This window comes from Temnothorax nylanderi, unplaced genomic scaffold (assembly GCF_030848795.1).
Source record: "Temnothorax nylanderi isolate EJ_2023f unplaced genomic scaffold, tnyl_v1.0 TNYL_tig0055_pilon, whole genome shotgun sequence".
Lineage (NCBI taxonomy): Eukaryota > Metazoa > Arthropoda > Insecta > Hymenoptera > Formicidae > Temnothorax > Temnothorax nylanderi.
Genome location: NW_027249117.1, coordinates 714,292 through 739,529, shown reverse-complemented (window position 1 = coordinate 739,529; position 25,238 = coordinate 714,292). Strand labels below are relative to the sequence as shown.

General features: G+C 46.9%; 1 protein-coding gene and 1 long non-coding RNA gene across 2 annotated transcripts in view; both read left to right on the top strand.

Annotated features, from left to right (window-relative positions):
* Nucleotides 1-25,238, top strand: part of Ds (dachsous cadherin-related 1) — a 351,409-nt gene that overhangs the window by 135,670 nt on the left and 190,501 nt on the right. The gene's annotated exons all lie outside the window — the stretch shown is intronic.
* LOC139772950 (uncharacterized) lies at nucleotides 10,516-13,011 on the top strand. The gene is made up of 4 exons (XR_011718230.1): nucleotides 10,516-10,674; nucleotides 11,308-11,576; nucleotides 11,873-12,076; nucleotides 12,172-13,011. It is a non-coding gene; the product is annotated as an uncharacterized lncRNA (long non-coding RNA).

Genomic DNA, 25,238 nt, shown 5'->3' with positions numbered 1-25,238 from the left:
CTACGACTCGGGTTCGAATTTCCGCCTCAACCATCATTGCGCATCGATCATTATATCTTTCCGAGACAAGAAAACGTCGAAGGTGGAATCGCGCGGGGAGATGAGGAGGAAGAGGGAAAGCGGAGAGGCGCGCGGCCGGATCGTATGGATGGGAGTGCGAGCCCTAACCAGCCCGATCTAACCAGCAACTTGTAATTACTCGTAATAAATCATTATTCCGTCATTATTGTTTAATTATAATCAAAATCGCGACTTGAATATTGATTAAACCGCTCATGCTGCAACGCTGTGGAGGAGGGTCCGCGCGGCGCGGGTCTTCCCGCTTCTTCCACGTTCACGGAGAAGAATCATTAATTTGCCGAGGGCGGCCGCATAGTACACCCGCGTCCCCTGCGCTATTCCGGGACTACCGTTCGAAAGGTGAACGATCGTAACGTTGTGTACATGCCCGATGGGAGAGACGAGCGGCGAGTTGGAAAAAATATCTCTCATGATCGTCGACAAGAGATGGGAGTTACTAGTAATCGAGTCGTTTGCCCAAGTTATCGCTGCAACACCCGGTAACTGCCCGAACGAGGCCCTCGTGTCGCTCCCGTGTCGCTCTCGTGTCATTGAGATAAAATTCGCCATCGTAGCCGAACCTGAGAGCCCGCTAAGTACCTGCCTCGCGTCACGTGACCGTTCGCCGTTCGCCGAAGCCGCGGAATATCAATCATGAGAGACGTCCGGGAACGCGGTCCTCCCTCTCGTTCCCGTCACGGACTAGCCGTGGTCCGGTTCGTAGGAAAGGAGTGAGCAAAGGAGCACTGGAGGGAGAAGTGTCTTCCTTCATTGCCGCGCGGCTGCAGCCGGGGAGAAGAGATATTCCCGTGCACGCGAAGAAAGGGAGCACGGAGGGAGGAGGACCGAGCTATCGATGAGGAAGCCGAGATGAGAAGACGGGCGAGAGAAGGAAGGGAGAAACGGGAGAGGCGCGTATAGATCCAATCAAGTATAGCCGCTCATAATTCTCTGTTGTAATTATTGCAGAGTCTCGCAGAGGGCCGCGCTCAGGCCAAAGCGATCCTCTTATTTTATTGATTAAATTGCTATTACGTTATATATACGCAAGGCAGCGCCTCTCCCTCCTTATCTCTCGCTTCCTTCTCGCTCCCTTCTCCTTTCCCGCTCCCCCCTCGAATTTATCCGTGACGTGTATGCACCGCGCACACACGGTATATATATGTTATATGCACTGCCGCGTGTGATGCCGCGGCTGATCCACGATGGTTGAGGAACGATGCGGCGCGAAGAGGGAAATTCTCATAGAGGCAGAGGAAGGAGGAACCAGATAAATATGTCAGAGCGACTCGAGCAACGAATCCCGATCTTCTCGAACTCGAAGAGAGGAGCTCGAATAAAAGGATAACCCCGCGAGGTTCTGCGGATAACCTCGCCCTACAAGGGAGAGAGATGTGAAACGGTGTGAAACGAAAGAAGGGATGGACGGGGAGGGAAGGGGAGAAGAAGAAACGGTGCGGCGAAGGCTGCAGGTATTAATCGTTCTCACCTCGGAGGAGAGATGCGTTCGTTCGCGCTTGGATTCCTCATCAGGGCCGACGCCTTTAGCATCTATCTTCCTCCAGTTGCATCTCCCGTTTCCTTGTAAGGACAACGACTGGATTCGACGGCGAGAAAAATCACGGGAGTCAAAAGAGAGACATTGCAGAAATTCGATATCTCGGGGACCGCGATCTCGCAGTCTATAATTATTCCGTCTTCCGCTAGTTCAGCTAGCAAATTGCACTCTCTCTCTCTCTCTCTCTCTCTCTTTCTTTTCTTTTCTTTCTTTTCTCTCTCGCTATCCGAACGCTTCTCCTCTCCCATCTCCTTGTCTATCTGTTTGTTGTTCGGCCTGCCGTGTAGAGCTCTCGGAGCGCGAGGACACGTAATCCGATATGTCCTACTAGCGCGGAGATAGAGTCACTTGTTTGCGGTCTTTAGAGGATGCCACACTTCTCCCTCCGACGTTCCCTCTTGTTCGCGAGATGAGACAAACCCGACTCGGTGACGAGTTGTTCGTAAAAAGATGCATGGCGTGTTCGTACTTAAATGAAATGCTACGCCGAGGGAGCTTGTCGCGATGGTGAGCACGTCGTGGTCCGCGATAACATCCATCGTCCTGGGCAGCGATCGATCTTATGTTTTGATAGTTTTCACGGTGCTTCTTGCACGTTGTCGAGAAAATGTACGACGCTACCATTAAGGAGAAGCCCGCGCGCAATAGCGGATCGCATAGGAATCGCAGGAATTAGCATACTGAGCGACGAATAGTTATATTATATGGGGGAAAACGAAGTGCTCCCCCGAGCTGATGAACTTCAGATTGCGAGGATTTCGCCAGTTACATTAGATACGTTCAGTAGGTACTGTGAGAAGTGCGCGCACATCTCTACGTTCTTACCGTACTTATGCTCTTAATTAAATCTTATTTACTCGCCACGTTTCTTTTTTCTGCCGGTTCGTTAACGTTTATGTCTATACACGAGCAGGCAAAAGTGTAACTGACTGCAACGGCGTGTGTACTTTTGACATGTGTTTAATCGAATACTATCTTCTCGCGCTAATCTCAAATTGAAGGTACTACATACATTTTTTTTCCCAGACCCAGGCTAGACGCCAGACTCTACAACGCGACGAACGCGCATTTCAATCTCGCGCGTCGGCCGCGCGATTGTCTTTATCTCTCATCCGCATCGAGTGGTTCTGCCCAGCGCACTAATTAGCGACGAAAGCTCGCTCGCGTATTCCGCTCATCACCGACCAATCTCTCGTTTATTTTAATCGGCTAAAGTGTGAGCTTGGGAATTAGCTATTACGTCTATCGCAATCGACTTTTAAAACTGGCAGAACTGGCCTCGCCGAGGCCTGGGGATGGGATCGGGGATTGAGATCCCTGGGATCTTAGCTCGCGGAGAGCCCAGTTGGAAAAATAGCGTATATACCCTACGCGGCAAATCGCAGGCTCTCGAAGTATATCCCCGAAGAGGGCCTCCACGCTTCCCCTACGCGCGATAATGACACGGGGCGGTACTGCGCGTCGTAAAGTATCGCCGCGCGAAATTTATGGGGGTAAGGTGAATGCATATCTCCTTTCCCTCTCTCTCTCGCTTTCTATACCTCCTTGCCGTTCTCGTCTACGACGACGCACCTACAACCGAGAGCAGCTCGCGACTAGACTCTAGCCCAGGTGATTGTCCTCGTTCATCCGTCCGCGGAAAATTCCACGTAGGTCAATGACCTATCGTCGTCGTCGTCATCGTCGTCGGTTGATGCGTGATCGCTGAATCGGACTCCATATTCCATTGTTCGTTATGAGCAAGTACGCGGTATTGATTTACGATTGTGGTGATCCGCGTGTGGTGTAGCGTCACATCGTTTACCCCCCCCCCTTCCCCCCGCTCTGAGTTTGCAGCACTCGAAGCAAAATCTGGCTGGTGTGACAGGTGACATGTGCATCTCCTATTGCTGCTTCGCAATCAGTAAATTAACGATAAGGTTATAAGTTATAATTCTCTCATTTCATTGGCGTACACAATCTGTTGTACGGTTATTTGCTAATACATATCATTTTGTGCCATTTTATCTTTCATAACATTGGGAATAACTGTGCTATATCTTCGCTCACTTGACCGGAAGACGGTGTTGATTTACATGAATCTGACGAGACGTCATCAACATTTGTAAGCAGAATTATGAGAATTAACGTAGAGAGAAGAAAAGTGAATATCGGCAGCGCGAGTTCTCGCTACTACCGTTCTCGCATAGTAATCAAGTCGTCATAACACCAAAAGAGTATGCATTATGCCTGCTTTACGTCGAAAGAACTTCCAGACATTTAACTGGTATTCCGTGTGGTATTCATTTGATTCGCTTTGCGTGGACGAACCCTCCCTTTCCGCCGTTTTTCTCGGTTCAATCCATCAGCGGTATCAGTCGTAATGAGCAGTAGGTAGGTGTTTTGCGTGGCAAAAAATAAAATACTCGTCGGTATGCGCCGGTAACACCATCATACGTAAAAATCTTCTCTTCGAATGAAAGGACGTGCGCGACGCGAAGGAGAGAGAGATTGGCAAGGGGAGAAAAAAGAGGTCCAGTGCTATCGAGCCAAAACGGCGCAATTTTTGGTCGGGTCGGTGGCCGCGGAGAGAGAGGTACGGATAATACGATCGGATGATACGCCTTCTTATTTTTATGAAAGAATTTACCCACGATTAACACCGAAAATGGAGAGCGACTTAAGGGATTGAGGGGCAGCCCTCGTAAACGGCGCTGTGCTCCACATAATAACGCGCTGATACGGGCGTGTGCGCGGGCGCGCTGCTCATAATTCGGTAGGATGAGAGAACGACGGTGAGGCGAGAGGGGGTGGTAAGGGGGCGGCCAGAAGTACGACTTGACCGCGGGACACCGATGGCGAAGGGAGTAGCGGAGGAAGGTGGGGGGGGGGGGACAGGAGGAGCCGGCGGGGTGAAGACGCACACACGTGCGATCGAAGGGGTCTCTGTCTGCATAATACCCGCGCCTGTATACCGATCGGGGGCCCGGGCTAATCAGACGGACATAATTGATCTCACTTGTGATCTTGAGATTCGAAAGATCACGGACGGAGAGAGGCTCGAACCAATAATTATTGTTAATATCGGCCGCCCCGTGTCCCGCTTCCTCGCCGCCGCGCCGCGCGGTCCTGACTCTTCCCCTCATCCTGGCCCAGCTATATATCCTTAACCTGGCCTGGCGACGATGCAGCCAGCAACTTTGGCGTCCGTTCTACCTCTTCCTGCCTCCCTCTCTCTCCCTTGGTCCATCTTTTCCGATATATGTGTCTTCCTTCTCTCCCTCCATCCTCCGCTTCCCGTCGACTGCGCCCCCTTTCTCCACCCCGCGTTCGCTCTTTCCATCTTCGGGTATCTCTCGCCAGGTACGTCCTGTGTCCAGAGCTTTTATTTATATTAATTTCGTGGGCTTTTTTGCTTTTCGGTGGTTTCGGAGCTCCGGAGGAAATATAAAATAATAATGATAATAATGAGCCATTTTGCGCGTAATAATACGGTAGGAGCCGGGATACGCCGTGGAAGCCGCGCGATCCGCCGAGCTAATAATGTTGGACGCCGTGGCTCGGCTATATCGCGTTGCAGCGCGGACCCACGTAGTTTTCTTCGTCCGTACTCTGCTCTTTCTGCCTCCTTCTCTATCTCTCTTTCTCCGTCTCCATTTAACGGCACTTCCTTCTTTCGTACGTTCGTCCGCGTGCTCCACGTTTTATTTTTCTGTATTTGTAGGATTTCCTATTGGTATTTCTTATAGATTGTTGATGAAAAACCGTTATCGATTAGACACAGCGAACTACAGCGCCAAGTTCTTGTCTCCGCGTGCCACTAGCCGCCTGATCAAACGTAAATCGCAGCTTGCAAGTCGCCTGATTTTCCGAATTCATGGTAGTAGCGTGACAAGCGTAACAGAAATATCGTAGATGATCAACGGGTCCAACATATATAAACACACACAAACACACAGATCAATGTCATAATCGTCAATGTGAAACCTACGTGGATATTACTCCGCCTCCTACCGAGCGATCCACGCAACCTCTAAGGATTTTATGGCGTCGAATGGGATTTGGGTACACTTAGCGGTTATAAAGCGGCGAAGGTGCAAAGAGCCATTCGCGGCCACCCTCTTCTGGACCCGAATCGGCATCTTTCATCCCGAGGGAATCCGCGTTAGGGGGTCTCACGAAGCTTTTACAAAACCGCTCCGCTCTATTACACTGCTGGCGGTGTCCTTCCCAGCGATGCTTCTGTCGTTCACCGTTCCCGCGGTTGTAAGTAAATAAACGTGTTGGAAATTTTGTGTTTTACGGCGCCCTAAAAGAATTTAGGCTTAATAATAAATTAGTCTAACAGAAGGAACTGTGTGTCGAGTCTTCTCTTCTGATTTGGATTCTTTTACGTTAATCCACATTGATGCAGATTTGCGCGAATTTATCGACACGAGAAGTAAATAATTACTACTCGGTTTCCTAATGAATTTCAAATGGAATAAACACGTTTCACGTGTCGGAAGAGCCCCAGTTACGTGCAAACGAGCCATGCATGACTCCCTTCGGCGTGGATCGCATCATAACGCCGATCGTAAACCATCCCGTGAGTTCATTTGGCATGTCCGGCGAACGCTCGTATTTACCAGATACGGGATCTCGTGCACGAAACAATAAGCGAATCCTCGGTATTGAACCGGCACGGCCGAGCGGGACCGGCCGCGCCGCGCCGACCGCGAAAAGGAGGATACGAGGAAGGGAGAGGAATAAGAAGAAAAGAAGAGGAGGCGGGGGGGGGGAAGAAAAGGAAGAAGAGAAGGAGGCCTGGTCGAAGGTTACGACGTTCTCGGTCTTGTTCGGCTCTTCGACGTAGGGCGCGAGAGAGTGCCTTGTACCTCACACCCAATCAACTTAGATCCGCGGTTCCAGATAAGATTCTCTCCCTTTTTTCCTTCCATCTTTCACCATTGAACGGCGCGGGCGCGCAACCGCAGCATATATACATACATGCACGCCATCAGCGGTTAACCGGCGATGGGTACTCGCGGGGGCGGCGGCGACGGCCTGCGAATACTAAGTCACCGAGCGCAAAATAACATCGGAAGCTTCCCCATCGGCGGCGCTCCATCGTGTCCTTCGTTCCTCGCCCTCTTTTCCTCCCCCCCCCCCCCGTCACATCGAGAACTGACCCCGTCCTCTTTCTCGGCGTGCATGCACCCGGGTAACGAGCTTTCATTAGCGACGCTGTAGGCTAATGAGCCGTGTTAGAGCCGCTCCGTGAACGCCTTCGTACACCGGGGTACCCGACGTTCCAACTTCGTCGTTGCTGCTCTCCCGGTTGCCTGGGTGCCACTGGCTGACTCGAGGTCCCGAGTTTTATACGGTTCGCTCTCGACGATCGCCTCGGACAAATTATCTGAAAAGAAAAGAAATAAAATGAAATGAAAAAAAGTGCGTCGCCAAGATAAAAGCAGTTGGACTCGTTCCTCGCTCTCATATTGCTTATAATCGTATCGTGTCGTCGGTACGGTGGTAACTATTAGCCTCCAGCATTATTCCGTTCCCATCAATTCTCCCCAACGAAAACATCTCCGTCCGGTAACACGGCGGAGTCGCCGGCCGCGATTATCGAGGGGTCAAATCGCGCGACATTGGACGTCGATGATGTTAAATTGAATTAAATTCAGAGGAGGGCATGCGCGCGACCCTTTCTCCGCAGTCCTCCAACCCTCGCAAGCCACACCGAGTCGACTCACGCAAATATGTGAATACAAAGGCGTGTAGACGCGTACACGTACACATACGTGTACGCATATTAAACATCTGACGCAGGACTGAGGCGTTCGGTGACAGGGCGACAGAGCGGCGGGGTGAGAGAAAGAGAGACAGACGAAACGGGGAAAAAAGGAACACCGGGAGGAGAGCAGGTCGGCGGCGCAGCGGGCGTTTTATGGCGTATATGCGACATGAGCAGGGATATTGAAAAGTTTGATTGCCCGCCGGTTTAATTCGCCGCGTATTCGAATCCCGTGGCAGCGAAACGGGACCTCCTGCACCCACGGGCCCTACTGCCCCTTTTCCCCCCCTCCCCTTTCCCGATGATCGGATCCCGCCCGTTCCTCGCGCCACTCTCGCGGAAATTGATTTTGCGGTTGTACACCGTACAGGGATCGCGGCTCGTACCCCGCCAGATCTTGAGAACCGCGCGCCGAATTCAAATGATGTTTGAATTTTGTCCTTCTCGGGAGAACCGTCTGAGAGACTCCGCATTAAATTTATCAAATTAGATATCTAATTTGGAAAAATTTCTAATAACAGAGAATATTTTTGCATATACATAGCGGAAACTGCATTTCAAGAGAAACTTTTTATATAGCTACCAAGACGAAATTTACTGCGATACGACGTTCTCCAATCTACGATAATCGGAAAGTATAGAAAATCCTCATGCATGTATGATTATTCGATAGAAGTGGTAGTCGCCTAATAGCCGCGCTAAGAGCCTTAGTGCCCGTTGTATTGGATCGTATTTATTACCCGGATTGCCTTCTCCGCGTCCCAATCCCGCGCGGGGACGACGTTTCCTCTCGTTTCCTTTTATTTTCCTGTTGATCGTTTCACGCCGTACGACGTCGTCACTAAAATAACGTCGGCGAAAAGTATCGGTATGATCGGCGCGTAATATTTCCGCGTCCCGCGGAGAAATTGTCGACAACGACGACGATGCGAGCAACGATCGGCGCGCGATCATTAAGCCGTCTTCATTAAACCGGCTCGCGAAGCAATCGCTTGTGTGCTTTAATCTCCCTTTACCTTTCGTTATTCTCAAACGATTTTCCATTAATCACATCGTTTTCTGTGTTTTACAGGTAAGTCGCCAATATCGGGCAAGAGGGCTGCAAATACGGGGGAATAAACGCGCTCGGGTAAGTTACAGACGGAGGCGTGCGGCGCGAGGAGAAATAGTAGAAACAAGCGAGTGATTAGTGCGAAATCGCGAGATAAAGCGGAGTCGCGATTCCAGCCGATCGTGTGCCGAGCTTGGGAGCGCAGCTCTCGGCATGGGAGCGCTGGTATTTATGCTAATTACTGTCAACGTTAATTAGTGCCGGTGCCCTCGCAGCGCCGGTCTCTCGCGAGGAGCTTCGCGAATGGAACGTCGGAGTGAGAGGGAGGGAGAAAGAGTTGTTGGAGAATCGTGGACAAAGGGAGAAACGAAACGGACGGAAAAATAATTCGCGGCTGTGGATCGCGATCGAATCGTTCTGGCAATCGGGGGAGGAGAGGACTACAGTTTAACACAGCATCTACCACGGACTCAGGTTTCGTTTCGAGTCGTCTCGATACAGCATTGTAATCTCTGCGAGCTTCGGAGCGTCTTAATGAGAGCGTCCGCCCGCGTTCACGTGAACGGCCAGGCCTAATTTCCTACGTGGAATTACGTGACAACCGGACGGAACGCGATTGAAGGCGAGCATTAGAACGCGCAAGGAAGTCACGGTCGTGTCACGCGACAATTTCAGTGGGGATTCGCAAAAAGGCGTCGTTAGCGCGAAATTGTCGGAAACAGCGGGAACGCTAATGAACGGACGAGTACAACGGAGATTGGTGGTTGCTTGGATCCGTTGCCCGATGCGTGCACGCCACTCGTTAATTTCTCGGCCCTGATTTCCGCCTTATTTCGCCATTGCCTCATTTCGGATATCGTCTCGTAGGTATACTAATTTGCCGATTATAAAGATCGTTTGTGTCTTTTAGCGTTCACGTTTATATCGACGGCATATTTTCCTACAAATTCCTATTATACCTTACGTCAAAGTAGATAAGTAACGTAACCAAGCAAATTACACATTCAATTTCCGCATACTGCAATTTCCAATTTACTTTCGCTGACTGTTCATAATAAGCAGGGATATACTCTCGTCAATATATCTTCATTTTCCTCATGGTGCAAATACAGAAATAGATAGACAGGCATAAAGTATTTAAGATAATTGAATATTAGAGCCCTAATGAGACGCAAATATTAACGATCTGTACGAGAAAGGCGCAAAAGTATAAATTTAGCAATAAAAGACGCGAATATTATAAGTAAACATCATCGTCATCAAATGGTGATCATCGAATGCTCCGAAGAATAATAATAATTCATAAAAAGAATCACCGCGATAAAATTATCATTTAATTATACATATCCGTATCCGCATATCTTTCACTTCAAGAAAAAAGTAACTTTGCATGTCTATAATCATGAAAGTAGTCCAACAAATTCCGTGGAAATTAACCCTGGTAGAAATTGCCTTGCCAGCGCCACGACACTTGTCAGCGCCATGCAAGTTTGCCACGCCACAGCCTTATCCTAAAAAACTGGAAAGAGCCATATCAGGGCCATGTCCGCGCCTAATATGGCATTTACATAAAATTGAACGGGCGCAGGTCTGGATTTGACTGAGTTTCTAATGCGATCCACACTTGCGCCACATTAGGTGCTGTCGAGATTCTTCTCTTTGGCTTCTAGATCGACTTCTTAATGTTTTAGAAATTATTAACATATGTACGTATGTTAAATTGAGACAGGATTATTTTATCCTTCACCTGCCGCGGCCGGGGTTCTTCGGCTGGCAGGCTCTACTAATTTATCTGGCAATAATGATAATAAATAATAATAAATAATAATGATAATAAATATAATAAAATAATAAATAATAATAAATAATAATAAATAAATGGTAAATAAATAATTTGGTTCGGCATAAATAATAAATAATTAAATTGGCGCTAATCAGTTTTAGAAGAACTGATAGGCTACAACTACATCTATCGTAACGCTGCTGACAGCACTGCGCGGGGATATATCGCGGGCCTGCGAGCCCGTCCCTAATTGGCCCGCGCTATCGCGCCGAAGGCCGCGCGCCTGGGAGGGGGCGCGTCGCACGTCATCGATTCCTCTATCGAGCGCATTTTCGCGGTCGTTCTCCGGCGTTGGCACGTAAAAATTTTGGAGGTTATCGCGCCGTTATCTGCTGCTGGCTGCCGAGACCCGAGACCCGAGCCCGGACGGATACGAGCCGATGTGAAAGAAGAACACATTTTCGGTGAGGTTGCCGTGAACATTTCGCGTGAATAAAGCCACGACACCGCCCTCCGGGTCGCGTTCTTGCTCGTACCGACTCGTACATAATTCGCGTTAACTGCCGAGAAGGCTTACTTTGGTGTTGGTGGTCGGTATGGAGAGCGAGAGGCCCGGGATAGTCTCGTTGGCTTCGGGGGATCGCGGATTGAGATTGCAGGCTCCTGGAGATCGCGACCGTGGAAGGGACGCAGGCGACTACGTGGCAGCGACCTGATTTCGAGATCGCGAATCCACCATTTCTCGCGTTTTTCGTGCTTGCAACCGCGTGTACCATTTCGTGTATTATTTTGCGTCGTAATTAGTGTTGCCGTGTACTAGAGTTTGATTGAGAGTGTCGCGCGTGTTAAGCTTCGGAAACGTCACCCGGGTACCCACGGGTATACTCTCTTCTCCTTCTAACTCGCTGAGATAGAAAGAGAGCGGAGTATTGCTCGTGTGCACTCGGGTGATGTTTCCGAACGCAGCCTTATACCGGTGCGATATTAATTTAGATTTGTGCCCTGCATCTAATTTTTCCAAATTTTTTCTTGTTGCTATTAAGTGTGACCAACATCATCAGTGTCATGTAAGGGATAATTTATACATATTTATACAGATGTCTGAAAGCGACGACGGCGAAAAAATGATTTATCGATTTAAAATTGTGAGATTTGTTAACGTGGGAGAAAGATCTCACGAAAGAAATTGATATTGTCCCTTCAGCCTGGATTGACTGAGACGAGAAAACAAAAAGATTAAAAGTTCCGTTTCTTCCTCCTCCATATACAAAAAAGAACATCAATGAACTCCACGATATGGTGAAACAAGAATCTGAAGTACCAGACTCATGGCCATTCTACAATATTGACATTGTTGGGCAAGCAAGTATGTAGTATGTACAAATAATATTTCCTTTTTTTTTAATAAAAGAACCTTATGAATATTATATCCGAACTGACAAAGGTGTTCACAGACTAGCTCGATCCAACAGATCACAGCTAACGCACATAATGGTGATGCACAAAAATTAAAACTAAATTCTAAATCTATAATTAAATTGCGTCGATCTGTAAATGCCTTTATGTAGTTAAAAATTTTATTTAATTAAAAATGGTAAACTAATTAACTTATAGGTTTCTATTAATTAATCGCAATAAATGTAAATAAAATAATTATTTCAGAGACATTCACAGAAGCTATGGATCGTTTGATACTTCTTGGTCGAACTGAGACTGCTTTTTCGCAAGATTCGGAAGACGACGAAGAAAAAAATAAAAAAGCAGAGACAGTTTACCGACAACAAAAGTTGAAAAAAAATGTAGATGAAATTAAAAATCTTTTTAATGAAATTCCTATGTTCACAAAAAAATCTTGCAGTCAGTCAGGTTTGATGCATTTTAAAATGTAGAATAATATTATTTAACTTAACTCCAACTAAAACACAATCCAGGTTTTTAATATTATATTATATTAATTGCAGATAAAAATAAATCTGCTATGAAGTCATCAAATTGTCGGAGAAGAAGTTTACGGCTGTAAGGTCAAAATTATTGGAGAATAATGTTACGGAAAAAAGTATTATTGTACCAACTGCAAAAACATCTGAACCAGAACCAGAATCAGAACTATCAAATAGTGAGTTTTTTGTTCTTATTTTGTTCTATATATTTAAAATTTATTAAAAATGTGTATCGTGAACATTATTTTGATTATTATTTTCAATGAGTATTTATATGACTCAGCTAATGAAGCTGAGCATCATATCGCAAGCAAGCTTAACTTGACTTCGACAAAATGATATTTATAAAACGAACTGTAGTAAATCTGCGGGGTAAGGACCTACGGAGAGTCGCACCTTAGAGACTATTTCTGCGTTCTATTTTCGTTTAGTTTAAAGTACAGTCTTCTCGCTGCTTCTGCGTACTTACTGCAATCAGTAATTAATAGTCGACGGACACATACACTCGACTACCTTTTTTTCCATTGATAGACAAAGGGAGACGCGAGATGCGCTCAATTGCGTTTTTTCTTCCAATTTCATAAATTGCTCCATTTTTAATTTTTTATTAAAATTTAATTTTATCGATTTCTGTACTGGGGTATACCACTGAAATTCTATCATGAACTTTTACAATAAGATAGGATGAGCTAGAATGTATTTAGGTGTACTCGCGAATAAAGGCCTTATAGTTATAGTGTTAAGTGAAAAGAAGTACAAAGTATTTGTTTTTTATCTGGAACATAGAAAATTAATAATTGTAAAACTGTCGATGTAATAAGACTGCGATTATTTGCCAAATATAAGGTATTTTATTTTTAATTATAATGGTGTCATTTTATCACCCTATTGAACTTAATACCACTTCCTTTATCTCGTTGATATAGAGTCACGTTTGTCATTGTATACATATTTATTTTCATGTTTCCTAATTTATGAGATAGTAGTTAATTTAGGAGTAGTAAATATTATTAGTTCAATTGACAGTCTGTTAAAAATAACTAATTAAATGATAATCTTTAAATAAATGCATTATATGGATTTAGAAATTGTACCTTATTGGCGCCATGTTAGCGCCATACACGTGCCACGTTAAAAACTCGCTAGTCCCATGTCTGCATTATGATAGTACCTTACTGCCGCCATGTTAGCGCCATGCCAGCATCACATTAGATCTGTGGCGCTAGCGGGCAAAACGTGACGTTTCGAGGATGGCGCTTACCAGCGTGCCATGCCAGCTCCTGAAGTGGCAGTGTGGCACGCTGGTCAGTGCCATGCAAGCGCCCAGTCAAAATTTCTACCAGGGAACTGTTGGAAATAATTTTTTTCTCTACATCACTCCTTATTTGATATCTTCATGTTGAGTATAATTCCTTTGCGGATGCCGTTGACCTATCAGCGAGAAGCTTCTTCCCCTCGTTTAAAATTAATTCTTGATAAACGACTAATAAGGTATATACGCGAATACACGTACATAGGATGTACATTCCGTTATCGAGCAATAATCGACAAATGTTTCTTGTATCAGTTCTTACATCTTTTTCACAATTTGTTATGCGGCACATACCGTTTACCCATTATCATTTGCATATTCAAGATTTCATTTAAATAAGTCGATAACACGTATATATACATTCGTATATTTTATATAAAAGCAATTACAGTCATTTTTCTCGCGAGCGGTATGTCACGTCCCTGGCTCAGAGAAGGTTCTGGGATCTACACATAATATTCGTTGCCCGCGTTGTGCGTGACACATACTGATAGAGCCGTATTTGAAAAAAATCCCGCTTATTCGCGGGCTAGTACGAGAAGAGACCGGCGACTATCCTCTCGTGCCTTTCGTCCGTTCGCTGGGCATGCGAGTGCATCGCGCGTGCATCCGGAAGCGTCCTCTCCATGACGGTGAGTGCGACAACTTTCCTGTGTGTGTCTCCTGGGAGCTATACTTACCGGACAAGGAGAGCGAGCGCAGAAATCGCTACTGGTAGCAATAGACGGTACTAGAGCCGCGAATAAGCTGGCAGATTTAAGTGTACGTACCTACTTGCGACATAGATGCTAGAGAGACAACAGGAAAGAGAAAGAGAGGGAGTTAGGAAACTACAACGGACAGTTTATGATGCGGTGCGACTCGAGTCAAACGCGCCGCTGGTCGCTTCACGTCCTTTTCCCTCCGTTCAGCTGAACAGGGCGAACGCGACTATCTGCGTCCGTATGTTTGCGCGGGACCATCGGCTGAAAGGAACGACCGGTAGAGAGGCTTGGAAAAGGACCGCCGGACAGTTCGATGGAACTCACGAGGCAACCGCGGATATATCTCCCACTCGCTGCCACCGCGGAAATCTTGCTCTTCGCCGGGGACCGGAGAAGTTACCGCGATTCCCGCTAAATTCGTCGTATTCCTCGGGGGCTTTGAGCTCTCGGCGCGATGAGATACGCACGATTGCTTGTGTGGGAAAACCTTTCCGTAGTTTCAAGAGTCGGAGATTTAAGCGCCTTCCGCTCTGTTCATAGACTCGCGGAACGCGTAGAGACTGTCAGCCTTTTATCTCTTGTAGAGAGTTACCGAAGAAAGAAGCGTTTTTTATATATATAACGAAGATTACGAAGAAGATACAATAAAAGCTTGAAAAAATAAAAGGATCGATGCCACGAATAGGAAGAGGAAATCGTAAGCATTAATAAGGTGTACTGATAGATTGTAGCGGTCGTATGCGATAAATTTTTGTCAATTAGCCCTGACACGACGTCAAACGAGGACGCTAATTATTCGAGACACCCATTAATGGTCATAGTCAACGGCTACACGGTGTCCGGACACCATCGGGCGATTCGTTACGCGGAAGGCGCGGATCGGCCTCAACGCATATTTGTAAATCCGTAGGAATTAACTGACAGAACTTATTACCGCCTTATCCTTTATATCACCCGATTACCCGCCTATCTCATTAAAGCGGGGAGATCGTGTGCCGCGCGTGTTCCGACCCGGCATGCCGGACAGAAATCGTCGATTTGGTATCTCCGCTGAAATTAATGTTACGGTAACGCTATACCGTTAGTCGTGGAAATAACGCGTCTAACGCGCGCACCGCCGCGGGAAGGAATCGGAATCGCGGGAGCGCCTTAATAGCGGACACGTCGTACGAGCGAACAACGGGGATCGTTATAACAGTGAGCGACGTGACTATCGCGCGTATATACTCGCGATAGGTATACGGACGATTTTCCACGTCAACCCCCCGTTGACACCCGCCCGCCGATCGAAGGCGAGGCGAGTGCGCGAAGGCGAGATAAATTACGCGGAGATTGCCAACTAAATTAGCACCGCCCCGAGAGATATTTATATGGAATCGGATATATGGCGTTGGCGGCCGTGCGAGCCACCGCGCGCGAGGCGCGAGAGAGCCCGCAATCTATTTCGTCGACCGATTTATGACGTCTCACTTATATGGCGCGCCGACGAAATGCCCGCGACCGTACGGCAATTACGCTCGCGATAAGTTTCGTCCTGGAGAGAATACCGTATCCTTGTATCGATCCGATCTATTAAATTCGACGAATTCTACTCTCTAAATGTCATAGAGTTCGCCACTAATATAATTTGAGTAAATTCGGAAAGTCATAAGGTAGGAGTAAATTTTTTACTCTAATTTTTAGAGCGGCTACTCTACCGGAGTGATACGATCTCATTCTAAAACTTATGCTGAATCACGATTCACTAAAGATCGACTGATGAATGACTCTAACACAGTGAAATGTTCCACTCAAAATTTTAGAGTGACATAATTCACTCCTATGGACGCTGATATATTGCACTCGAAAAGAGTGCCTTTTCATTCCAATGGAGTGCAATTTCGGTCCAACTTATAGAGCGCAATTTTACTCTTTTTTAGAGTAGCGAATCACTCGACGTGCACAGGCTCAATTTTCACTTTTCGTTACACTTGCATTTCACTCGTTTTGAGTGATATATCACTCTTCGACTTGGGTTTCTCGAAATGGGCGACAAAAATGTCGTCTCATCTCCACGCCACTTTTTCTCCTACATCTTGTACAAATATTTCACGTTTCTTTCCGTGTCTCACTCCGACGAAAAAAATAAATGAGAAAGATACAAAAGACAGATTCTGCGCCATTAATTACCGCGATCGGCTCGGACGCGAGTCGGAAAGTATCCGATTACGGAGCACCACGTGCGAGAGAGGGGAAAACGAAAGGAAGAAGGTGGATGTATCTACCTTGTGCCACGGCCCCGCGGAACTCAGATAAATTCGTCGTTCCGTCGTGCTGCGGACAGCACCAGCCGACTCGGATTTACGAAGTTCGGCGGTTCAACGGCGGTGCACCGTTGCAGCCGCGGTGATGCATTGCACGGATGAGCTTACCATGGATGCGTGATAGGGTGACGGAGGACGAAAATATTGTTGTTCACATAGACGATTTTATTGAGCGTGAGAAAGCGTCGTACTAATACGTTTCCGTAGCTGAATTCGTAGATTTTAACGTCCACAGATCAAAAAATATTCATATAAGTTTATACTTTCCTAGGTATGTCGCGATAACGCGAAGATGTAATTTGATAAAAATTAGATATATTATCTGCGAAAAAAATTGCGAGAGTCTTCTGCTCATTATCAAGCTCCGAAAGTTCAGTTGGAAATATTGTAAACAAGGCTTCTTTCTACAAGACAAAAAGAGAGGCTGACACAGTATGCGACACACATACACACCCGCGCACATATACGCATACGCGCAAAAGAAGGAACGAAAGCGCGCGGACAACAAATGAGCGTAAATAACCGCCCACGCCCAGCCGCGACGCGTTCGACACCTTCCTCTACGCGAGCCCGGATCGGGCACATCCCGGTGCCATTATTTCATTAATTAGTGTCACTCGCGCTTACCCGTGGACATACGAACACGAGAACTTCTGCGTGCGGGCCGTGTTACCGCCACCCGCTTTGTTCGCCTCTCTACCATAAACCCTACGCCGTGAATTCCGCCTCCTTCCTCGGCATCCCTCTCGCATCTCGAGGCTCTCTCCGTTTATCTGCTTTCTCCGTTCATCCGGCGCGTCCGTACCTTCCTCTCTGTCTCTCACATCGTTCCGGGATCGTTTCCTCTTCTTCTCCCGCACCGTTCGCGGTCATTTTCGTCTATCGGTACGGCCGCGTCGGTAGATCGCAACGATAGGCACCGATGTGAATATTAGACTTAGAACGTGACGACGGGGCACTGAGAGTTCAGTTACTAACTTGATAGCCGCATAAGATCGCCTAGTTTGCGCGATCGGGGATCGTTGTTCCATTTCAATAATATTTTAACGCGTTCAACCGAGCGGACGCGGAGACTCTCGTCGGAGAAATATCGCCGGGAAAACTGGCTGCGAGCGTGATGTTCTATACGAACGAGTTTGCGTTGCCGCGCTCTTATCGCGGTCGCAGGAATGCGCAGGAATGCGACCGCGAGCGAGAATTCTATGAATATTGAACTTAAATGTCGACCGCACCTATCAATTAGACCCTAGACGGTGCCGAAACCCCTCACTCAATCTGTCCGCGAAAGTTGAGAAATTTATGATAGAGGCGCGTTAAGGTAATATACCTCCCCCCTCCTCTCTTGTGGCGCAACAACCTTGGGCCCGCTAGAACAAACACGTTCTCCAAGTTACGGTACATCCGCGCGCGTTGTGCATTGTACAGAGATCTCGGCGTTACGGCGGCGGGTGGCGTCGAAATTCGACGACAAACAAAAACCACCAATTACGCGTGTTATTACCGGTTATACGGCTGACTTGTTCATGCGTGCGCTCCGGGGGCCGCGGGGGCCGCCAGGGTACCGCCTGATTTCCTGTCGGCCCAACAGCGAGCGTGTCAGCCGCTTACCGACAGGATTTAATAACAGGTGCCGCGAGTACAGTGTGCAAATTTATAAGTCCGGCCGTACTATCGCGGCCGATTATCCTTTCTATACCTACGTATTAATGAAGTATTTCTGCCGGCAATTATCGGTTACGGCACCGCAATTACGGGCCGAGCGGCAACTTCTGGCTTGACGTTAAAGGGCGGTATATAGTATATATCCGCGGTAAACTCGGGAGTACGGTATCTGCCCGCGACATTTCTCACGAGAGAGGATCCACGAAAACTCGAAACCCCCTCGAAAACCCTCATCGCTCGGGGCGCAGCCCCGCGACGCGTATCACGTGGCGCGTTGCTTCACCCGCCGCCGCGCCGCGCCGCGCCGCCGGGCTGTCCCTCCAAGTGTCAGATAACGAAGGACTGACTTGTCGGGTATATACCGGTGCACGTATACGCGAGTTGGTGGCTTGATTAATATCGTTCTTTGTTACAACTTCAATTGCTTTTCAACGTTCGTACACGGTAGCCTCTGACCATCGCGCGGAATGCTTTCTTTTTTTCCTCTTTCGCAAAGTTCATTTGACGATAATCGGTTCGCTCGTACGCTACACGCTGCCGCGCGCCATTGCCGGCACCCTCGAACGGGTTAATGCGCATCGACATACGACAGAGCAGTCAAATCGATTTCCGCTTATTGAGCGCGCTCGCCTCACGCATATCATTATTGCGCGCACCAGCCTCACGTACCGCACGGTTTTACGGTTCTGAGTCGTGCAAATACGCGGCTGTACGTACTATCGGCATATATACAAACGTGTACGGCCGTTAAATCGTACTTGGGAGAGAAAATCGATAAAGATCTGATTTGTAAGTGAAGGAATTCAATAAGCGATAGGAAAAATGAAGCTGTGAAAAGAAGTCTTTGGATCCTGTCCATGGAGATCGCGCCCTGCTTCCCGTGTCCAAGCATTCGATCGTGTAAAACTCAAATTCTTTCCTTTTGTTTTAAATATTAACGTGCGAAATTTCACACACGAAGGCCAATAAAGATCGCCATATCATTTTATTTGCGGTGGCAATGAGCGAGAAAAACGATAACGCGGTTCAGTCCGCATCTCCAGGGGTCACATTTGTTTTAATAGTTCCCACACGACAGTCGGCCTGTCGTGTTATCGAGAAGTGAAATGTAATCGCGCGGTGTGCGAACGTGTACGTATCGTATATACGACGGTAATATAAACACAGCCGTACCGGCTGAGAGACGGGCCTAGGAAGTGTGGAAGCGCGCGGAGTCGCATAGCCGGCCGACGTTAGCGCAACGTTAGCTCCTCCGCCCTGGCGCGGGAGAGCCAATTGGTAACCGGCTGCACTTCGTAACGCAACACTTCTGCCACTGGCCGCGGGGCAGCAGGCCTCTTTTCATTACGATTCGTCGTGGTTTTCATCTCGCACGACGTACTTTTGAGCACGCGGCGACTTCTCCGCGCGCGCGCGCGATCTGCGTGCGTCGATCTCTCCGACGAAGATGTCTAAGGTCAAGTGGAATGATTGGATGACCTGTAGATCAACGATACGTTTGGAATAAAAAGCGGGGAAGAATAAACGATTGTTTTCTCAATGAATTTATATAATAATAATAATTATTTTTTAAATTAAAATATTGCGTCGCTCCATTACTTTTTAAATCTCATAAAGTGGTTTTACCACTAATTAGAATGATCGCGATAGTCACTCCAAAAGAGAGGATTGTCACTGTAATTTGAGTAAATGCGGGCACTCATAAGGTAGGAGTGAATTTTTCACTCAAATTTTTGGAGGGGCTACTCTATCGAAGTGATACGATCTCACTTTAAAACTGTAGTGAATCACGATTCAATAAAGATCGACGAGATAAATGACTCTAAGGCCGGTATTCATAGTCGATTCTTATATTTAAGACCATCTTAAGTACTGTCTTAAGATGTCATAAGCCAATCACAGAGCCGTATTAGTGTCTTAAGACATTACTTAAGACGGTCTTGAAATAAGATCCGACTATGAATACCGATCTAATACAGTGAAAATTTGCACTCAAAATTGTAGAATGACATAATTCACTTCTATTGACACTGATCTACTGCACTCGAAAAGAGTGCCCTTTCACTCAACTCTATAAGTTGGAGTGCATTTTCACTCGATAGAATCACTCGAAGTGCACAGGTTTAATTTTCACTTTTCGTTACACTTGCATTTCACTCGTTTTGACTTTTAGAGAATTTAGAGAGTAAGGCTGGTATTCATAGTTGGATCTTATATTTAAGACCGTCTTAAGTACAATCTTAAGATGTTATATAAACCAATCACAGAACTGTATTAACATCTTAAGATATTACTTAAGACGGTCTTGAAATAAGATCCGACTATAAATACCGGCCTAAGATTCGACTCGTATATAAGACTCGTAAAATTATGTATGTTATGTACATATGTAATTCTCTCTGTTAGATAAAAGTTGAGAGATGGGTTAAGAGAGTCGAAAGACGTGTGGCAGCGAGATAATGTATTGGCGATTACAATGCTGGCTCACGATCAAAGTTAAAAACGAGTCTTCTGCCGTGTCACGTCAAGCGGTCGCGATCTACGATATCGCAATTTACATTCGGTCGTCGACTTCGAGTCGCGCGATAGGACCAGGATTCAGGTCCGCGGGTCCGCGATCTTTGGCCGCCCATTAATCAGCTGAGAAAAATGACAATTACATCGGGGGGCATTATCTAGAGGCCGCGAATTTATCAACGTAACGCGAAATCTCTCTAGTCAGCTCTCGCTGTTCGGCTTCTCGCGATGGTAGAAGCGGGAAAGGAGATATCTCGCCGGCGCTCATTAATAAGGCAATAAATTCGGGTGGCTTACTGCCTATCTCGCTAATAATATCTCGCGAGGACACGCACGATCCAAGATATACGATAGCTATATGGTTTACCGGTTAGAATTACACGATCAAACCGTGTGTTCAATTCGCGCATAGACGCACGGCGATCATACATCCCGGATTTACGAGTCAGGAAGCACGGTTATTCCAGCATTGGCGGTGAATCCGCCCGCCCGGTCGCTCGCTCGCGCCGACCTCCCACGAAACGAGACTGAACGGGATCGAAAAACTTGCCCTCTCCTCGCGAATCTCTGACCCGGCTCCCAGGCTAATGCGCGTCAAGGGACAACCCCGAGATTGAATCACGCTCGTTATCTTGAGGCCGAATGAAAAAAGCCCTCGTTTCGAGATTACGAGCGTTCGACGGAGCGCGAGAGGAGGGCGAGAGTACCTCGTTCCGCGCGGGTGAAAGCGAGAGGGAGAGAGAGGGTAGGAGGAAGAGAGAGGGAGATAGTCCTTTATACTTTCACGCCTTAACGCGATCGTTCGGGAGTTAATTACCGAGCTCGGTCATCGCATGCCGCCGCGCCGCGCCGCGCCGCGCCGCTCGCTTGACCGTTCCTCTCTGCCCTTCGGGATGAATTTCGTGCGTACGGGATCTCGAGGGCCACTCGGGGAATGAAAGGGGGATCGCCGAGATGCGCGGCGAGCTCTCTCGCGAAATCGCTAGGCGGTTTCGTTCGGACGCGCGCGCGATCGTTCCACGCGCCCGTATACGTTATCGTCGTCGTAAAATCCACTATTACGGAGATTTTCCTGGCGTCGGAATGTCCAGCGTTAAATATAGAGTCATTATAAACTAGCCGATCTAATCTGTAAGGATGATCCCCATAAGAGAGGCGATTAAAATTCACGATTTATAAAGGCGGGCCGTAAAAAGTCAATTACAATAAAATCTTTATGCCATTTTACGTCACGCAAATGGACGCGTTCCGTGGGGGTATAAGTAAAACTTCCTGCTCGTGTGTATCGCGTGGTTATTTCAAGTTTCCTTTAATACACGCTACATTATATCTGCGGGATGATTCGCGCGAGATATCTTCGTCATTGCTGTTTTCAGGCGCTTTAAATGAACGCGGAAGAAAATTAAGTACGACGTTGTTTCTGTTGCATTAACGGCATATTAATTACCTTCGTAATGCTCGCTTCGTGTATCATCGTCCTGTTTCTTGCCACATTACTCTGTGGCAAGGATTCTTTGCTCAAGTCCGCTAGGATTCTCTGTCTTGTGCCAGCGTAAACCGTGAGACTTTGAATTACGACTTGACCGCATTGATATCGGCGCGGCGCGGCGCCGCGACGGAAAAGCTTCGCATTATATCTTCCTGCAATTTAATCGATCTTGTCCTTACGACCAGGAGGTCCTCGGTCCTTTCGCGCCCGCACATAAATAACCAGTAATAATTGCCGCGATGAACCAATAATTGCCGCAGCGCGCTTTCTGCCAAGCTACACAGCGCGTTCGTTAGGCGACGATGCAGCACATAACTCGATACGTTCTACCTTACGTTAAGCATCGTTAAGGGTCAACCAAGATTTAATTATCACCGCGAACGATGAGACATAAAAATGCGCTTTGACCTTTCTCACAAATGTTCATATTCCATTGCCGTATTCCGCCATATCTTCTATTTTAACGTATTTGTTGCTTCTAGTTTTAATCACCATGCTATTTTAGATCCAACTGTCGCATGGTTTTACGAACTTTCGCGTAAGATTATCTGATATAAGCATAGGCTGTAATTTAAACATATTTTAAATCGACCAGCTGTGTTGTTTTATTAACTTGGTTGGTAGTTGGAAGGGTTAAAGGACCGTGGCCAACTGTTTATAACTTCAGACAGTGCTACGTTCTTTTCTGGGCCACCCAAGTTTGCCCCTCGCAATATTACAAAGATTAATCAACGTGTCCGAGCATTAAATTCTTTTCTTCTGTTTGGTTCCTTGGAAGAGGAAGTGCAATAAACTACGATAAATGTCAACAATTCTCATAAATCATTTTGCGCTTGTATCCTAAAAGAAATATTATTGAACGCTTTAATAGGATTTTAATATTTCATCGTGCAATCATATTGGTATGCCATGAAAAAGAATAATATTAATTTATATTATCATATTAAAGTGAGAATAGCAATCTCTTATTTGCGTCCATACATGATGTTAAAATTATAGAAAAAATTTCCGTTTTTTACACATACATTATCCGAGGTAAGGTAAAGAGGAGAGGATCAACTTTCTTCAAGCGTTCAACGGCTGCGTTCCGATATTCACCGCCAGTACTGAAAATCTCTAGTTTATCGTCACGTACACCGGCCAATATCGCTCAGCTTTAGAAGATTATTCAAAATTCTTTGTAGCGCGCAATACGCAATCCTTATTTACGCGCCTTCGCGTAAGGCGTTAAATCAAGCGATTACCGACGAGCGTTTCTATAACGGCGATCTAACACGACCATCGGCCGCCCGATTTGAGTGTAGCGCATCCCACTTGGGTCCTTTCGACCCGCCTATAGCCTTCCAATGATCCCTTTCTTCCCCCGAGATTGTTTAAGGCACGGTTACCCAACGTGCTGGCCGTGCCACCATAATTTCCCGATTTCCAAACCGCCTCACGGCGGGCGCATCCCGATGTGTTGCCCCAGCCACCTACACCGTTCACGGGTCGAAGGTGGATGTGCCGTGGCTAATCGTAAGGTGTAAGGAAGAGGGACGCGCCATGGGTGCTCGAGGGGACTCGCATATGTATACGTGTCTCGGTCGTTTAATTTATATCCGTGTATACCGGTGTACGCTCCGAACTGTTTTTCCGTTTCCCGCACTCGTCGGTATTTCGTCGAATGCGGGAAAGGGCGAGAAATCTGGGAGAAAGCTCGTTAAACGATCCATCTCACCGATGAATGTAATTTAAGGACGTTGACGCCCCTTTCGTCGAACACTCTCTCATTCTCGGTGATCATCGATTCCTATGGATCATTTCACATCGATTCCTATGCGCGTGAACAAAGATTTTCACACGTTCATGCTCGTTTCATTTCTATTGTCACATTCTGGTCGCTAATTAATATCGCGCAGCGACGTTCGATCCCGTCTTGCTCGCGAAATCTAGCGAAGCACACATAAGTTTTATTCTCTTTGACATCCTCTGTAAAAAATGACTCCCTGGTGCTCACGGATATTCTTGCGCGCCAGCATCGGGGTATTTATTGAATCGATATCCGAGGCCGCCTTCTCTCAGTGGGCTTCTATCCGGAGCATCGCTCCGAGGTCTCAGGCATTTTTCATCGCACGCCGACACATCCAGACAACGTTTGCCAGTTCATTCTCTCCTTTCGCGGCGATGCGAAAGAGTACCGAGCGGAAGTGTAACATCGTCGGGTATGGTTGAATGAAAGCTGAATAAAGATAGAGAAACGGACGGAAACTGTAATTGAGTATCATTGTAGCGTGTCGATCGACCGATCACGGGAATCGTCGGCATTGTTTATTACTTACTCGATCGCATAAATCAGTTACCCCGCGGGTGACTTAATTAGGTAGGTCCCGGTAAAAAGGGTGAGTCGACTTACCACGGCCAGAAAACGCGCGGCGCTCCGAGCGGGTTAATGTGCGTGCGTTGCGTGAATTTTCTGCACGCATGATTATTCCGTACGCGTGGGCCTTTTGCGAATTCATATCTCGTGCGAATGAGTAATCGCTTTCGGTATCAAGACGAGACGTTCGAGGCGTTTATAATTGAGTCTGAGACATGGAGAGAAAGAAGGAAGAGAGAGGGGGGAGAAGAAGAAAGAAAGAGAAGAAAAGCATCTTGCCGCAACACGTAAGAATTTTCAATCAATGCCGATATTAATTTACGAGAGATTGCATGATTAAAGCCGAGACGCGCAAACGGTAAGAGTTGAAATATTCCTAGGATACCGATTCTTTAAAAACTGTGCGTCTCTTTGATTTATCGAGATGCCCATTTTGTAATAGCTCGCGCGAAGATTTTACGTTTTAGCTTACTTAAAACTTTAGCTTACTCCTCGTTTGAATCGTTAACATTTTTTGTTCCGCATCGACCGTCGATTGCGTTAAACTCCATTCGGCGTCGAACTTTGTGTCGATGCAAATGATCCGCGGTCATTTTTATGCGGACAGAAACATACTCGCGGTCGATCGAGCGCGAGGAAAGGGACACGAGTAAAGATTCCGGCACGGCATGACTGTACCACTTCGCGACTAATTAATGAACGTTGCTCAATTTACATTTACGAAGGTCCGCTAACACGAGCAGCA